Below are 4,754 nucleotides of genomic sequence, written 5' to 3'. Positions count from 1 at the left end.
GTAGATTGCCCAACGCGCATGTGCGAGTATGCAGAGGTTTATATATGGCAAAATGGGGGTAGAATAGCACAAATACAATGGGTAGGCATGTACTTTTTGTTTGCCAATTTCTTTAATAAAAGGTCATACTGTCTTGAATCTATGGATATAGCAGCCCATAGCCTAATTTCGTCTGTCAAACAGACCTACCTAATTTCTTAAATAGGAAGAAATAGGCTCCAACACAAGCCCTCTTGTTGTTCGTAAGTCTAATGAAAATGAAGACTGTTGAAATGAATTATGCCTACTTTCAGCACCATGAGCTGGTTACTATGGGACGTCAATAAATTCCCAATAATTAAATTATTGATTTGTTATACTGATGTAAAGCCTTGTCAATTCGTAATCACATCCCTTCTTTTTGTTAGGTTAATATTTAAGAAAATAAAATGGATTCAATAATGCTAGAGAAAAAGCTGTAAAATACCCAGAAAAGACTTGAATCCGATACATATGGGGATATGTTTCATTTCTTTGGTTGAGCTACAACCCTCTATAGTTGAGGAGACAAAACATTGGCTTTGCTTGGGAAGTAATCTTATTCTGTCACTTTCATTTGATTGAGCTTTCACTTTGATTCATAAACTTAGATTTCCAGGTCATATTTACATTTGGGCTTTGTAGTCAGACCACCACAACTGACGAGTTCCACATTGCTGGGGGCTAGCTGAGAACAAGGAAGAACGCCAGCAGCTTTAAGTCTCAACCCTTCCTCTTCACTGATTTGTGCATGACATAGAGCCTGAGTCCAACATTCCATTCAACGTTTAACTGGTACTGGTGCATAAATACATTGACCAGAGTGTGAGCAGTTCCTCAAGCTCCTGAGTGGTTTCTCAGGCAGGGCAGGCCCCAAGTTGACAAGCAAGATTGGCACGGTAAAGCTTAGGCCAGCTGTTACTCTCCTTTCACAGAAGGAGTACCTCGTATGGGGGAAGTTGCCAAACTGTGCTCGTGTTTCACCTGGGAGCACTGTCATTGTTAGGCCCACCTCCGCATCCTCAGCCCTTAAGGACATTCTGTTAGGGAAAGACCTAACACCCATGTGGGAGATCGCTGGGTCCCAAAGAAAGTCCTGAACGCATCACTGAACCCGGTCACACTGTGCCACAACGCCAAGCTAGTGGATGTCTCTCCTTGCCTAGCAGTGGAGAACCTGCCCGTCACTCAAGGGTTGCAAAGTCAGTGTGACACCCCAAGTCCTGCCATTTGTAAATTGTAAATTTACAGCAATTTGTTAGTGTAATCGACCCCCCCAAAAATGTAACCGTATTACAGTTACATTATTATAAACAGCTGATTACATTTAGGATTTCTTCATCTATAAAGATGGCAGCATTTACTCTTTCTGGGGTCCAGCAAAAATTAAGGCAGTAATACATAATATAATAACATTTTTTAACATTCTAATACATTTTACAACAGATTTCACAATATGTTAAATGTGTGCCCTTCGGCCATTACTCTACTACAACACACAATCCAMGTGTACGTGTGTGTACAGTGTGTATGCTGTGTGTGTTTGTATGTGTGTGTGACTCTTCACAGTCCTCGCTATTCCATAAGGTGTATTTTTATCTGTTTTTTAAATCTGATTTTATTGCTTGCATAAGTTACTTGATGTGGAATAGAGTTCCATGTACCCATAGCTCTATGTAGTACTGTGCGCCTCCCATTGTCTGTTCTGGACTTGGGCACTGTGAAGAGACCTCTGGTGGCATGTCTTGTGGGGTATGCATGGGTGTCTGTGCTGTGTGCTAGTTGTTTAAACAGTCAGTTCGGTGCATTCAACATGTCAATACTTCTTACAAAAACAAGTAGTGATGAAGTCAATCTCTCCTCTACTTTGAGCCACGAGAGATTGACATGTATATGATCATCATTGTATGCTCTATGTGTACCTTTAAGGGCCAGCCATGCTGCCCGTTTCTGGGCCAGTTGTAATTTTTTCAAGTCCCTCTTTGTGGCACCTGGCCACACGACTGGGCAGTAGTCCAGATATGAAAAACTAGGGCCTGTAGGACCTGCCTTGTTGATATTGTTGTTAAGAAGGCAGAGTAGCGGTTTATTATGGACAGACCTCTCCCCATCTACTGTTGCATCAATATGTTTTGACCACAACTTGCTCAATTTCTACATTATTCATTACAAGACTTAGTTGAGGTTTAGTGAATGATTTGTCCCAAATACAATGTTTTTAGTTTTTGAAATATTTAGGACTAACATATTTCTTGCTACCTATTCTGAAACTGAATGCAGCTCTTTAAGTGTTGCAGTGATTTCACTCGCTGAAGTAGCTGACGTGTATAGTGTTGAGTCATCCGCATACATAGACATACGGGCTTTGCACAGAGCCAGTGGCAGGACATTAGTAAAGTTTGAAAAAAGTAAGGTGCCTAAACAGCTGCCCTGGGGAAAGCCTGATTCTACCTGGATTATGTTGGAGATGCTACCATTAAAGAACACCCCCTGTGCTCTGTTAGACAGGAAACTCTCAATCCACAAGATAGCAGGGGGTGTAAAGCCATACCTGTCACGCCCTGGCCATTGAGAGGGTTTTAGTCTCTATTTTGGTTAGACCAGGGTGTGATTAGGGTGGGCATTCTATGTGTTATATTTCTATGTTTTGGATGGGTATGGTTCTCAATCAGGGACAGCTGTCTATCGTTGTCTCTGATTGGAAATCATACTTAGGCAGCCTTTTTTCCTTTGGTGTTTGTGGGTAGTTGACTTTGTTAGTGGCACTATAGCCCTAGTAAGCTTCACGGTCGTTTCTTTGTTTCTTGTTTTGTTGGCGACATTCTAATAAAATAAAATGTACGCTCACCATGCTGCACCTTGGTCCGGTCATTTCCACCTAGACGACGGCCGTGACAAAACCATTTTTTCCCCAGCAGAATATTATGATCGATAATGTCAAAAGCCGCACTGAATTCTAACAAAACAGCTCCCACAACTATTTTATTATAAATTTCTCTAAGTTAATCATCCGTTATTTGTGTAAGTGCTGTGCATGTTGAAATCCCTCCTGGCCTGAGGGCACACACGTTTTTGTAAGCTTATATTGAAAAGATGGCAAATTGGAGTGGTAATATCATTCGCTGTCATCCTCAGTAATTTTCCCTCCAAGTTGTCAGACCCAGGTGGCTTGTCATTGTAGATAACAATACTTTTTTCACCTCTTCCACACTCACTTTACATAATTCAAAATTACAATGCTTGTCTTTTATAATTTGGTCAGATTTCATTTATGGTGCTCCAAAGCTTTTTACTATAATTATTTTTATAATGTATCTTTGTTTCATAGTATAGTTTTTTGTTCTGTTTAGTCACATGATTTCTGAATTTGCAGTAGGTTTGCCAATTGGTTATGCAGCCAGACCTATTTGCCATTCCTTTTGCCTCATCCCTCTCAAACATATCATTTTTAAATCCATGGGGATTTAACAGTTTTTACAGTCATTTTCTTAATGGGTGCATGCTTATTAGTAAATAGTGTAAGCAATTTCATAAATGTGTCACGTGCAGTGTCTGGTTGCTACTCATTACACACACCAGATCAGCAAATATTCTTTACATCATCAACATAGGAATAACTACAAAACCTATTGTAAGACCTCTTTAATATTAGGTCCAGCCTTTGGAACTTTGGTTATCCTAGATATGGCTACCATACATCCAATAGATTTGGATACTGCTTTAAAGCAGATTTCTGCAGCATTAGTAAAGATGTGATCAATACATGTGGATTTCATTCCTGTGCTGTTTGTAAATACCCTGGTAGGTTGGCTGAAAACTTGAACCAGGTTGTAGACATTGGTTACAGTTTGAAGCTTTTTCTTGAGTGGGCAGCATGGTGAAAGCCAGTCAATATTTAGGTCACCGATCTTTGTGCCAGATGGACATTTTTTATTGGTCAACACAGCACCATCCTGTTTGTCTCAAGCGCACAAGTGATTTAGGGTCCTTCTATGACGCCTGGGAGGAGCTGCTTCCTCACAGGCTGATATTTCAGCAACTCTGCCCATTCTTCCCCATCAGCCAATCAAATTCAAATAACAAACGTGCCATCGCCACGCTTGAGAAAGACTAACTCATTTCTCACAGCTAGCTAACTTTAGCACATCAAAAAGTTAATCAAGCAAATTGTGTCAAAAATAACACAAGATAAATCACTATTTTCATATTATACTGGCTAACTCTCTAAAACACTGAAATGGCAAGACTATTTCCAAATTATACAGGCTGACATCTAGATTCGCTAAACAGCTTTGCTTTTTAGTTATATTTTCAAAGGAGCTAACTTAGCTCGTGAGCTAGCTGCATATTGACTGGCTATTTAGCTAGCTAATGTTTTTCATCTAGCTAACTCCATAATGCAGCAAGTACAGCTACTACTTTTACTAACTGCTTAGCTAGCTATTTTCTCTGAAGCAATGAGCTAATATAGCAAGCTATATCTTACCTAGATGATATATCATTAGTGGGTGGTTCGAGCCCTGAATGCTGATTGGCTGACAGCCGTGGTATATCAGACCGTATACTACAGGTATGACGAAATAGTTATTTTTACTTCTCTAATTACGTTGGTAGTTTATAATAGCAATAAGGCACCTCAGGGTTTTGTGATATATGGCCAATATACCACTGCTAAGGGTATTGTCCAGGCACTCCGTGTTGCGTCTTGCTTAAGATCAGCCCTTAGCCGTCGTATA

The 4,754-nt window shown here is 40.1% G+C and overlaps 1 protein-coding gene across 2 annotated transcripts in view; it reads right to left on the bottom strand.

The window, feature by feature from the left end:
• LOC111962012 (uncharacterized) overlaps positions 1 to 4,754 on the bottom strand; it is a 238,509-nt gene that overhangs the window by 193,342 nt on the left and 40,413 nt on the right. The window lies entirely within an intron of this gene.

The sequence above is a fragment of the Salvelinus sp. IW2-2015 genome, linkage group LG4q.1:29 (genome assembly GCF_002910315.2).
Source record: "Salvelinus sp. IW2-2015 linkage group LG4q.1:29, ASM291031v2, whole genome shotgun sequence".
NCBI classification, from domain to species: domain Eukaryota; kingdom Metazoa; phylum Chordata; class Actinopteri; order Salmoniformes; family Salmonidae; genus Salvelinus; species Salvelinus sp. IW2-2015.
This window is presented reverse-complemented; position numbering and strand designations above follow the sequence as displayed.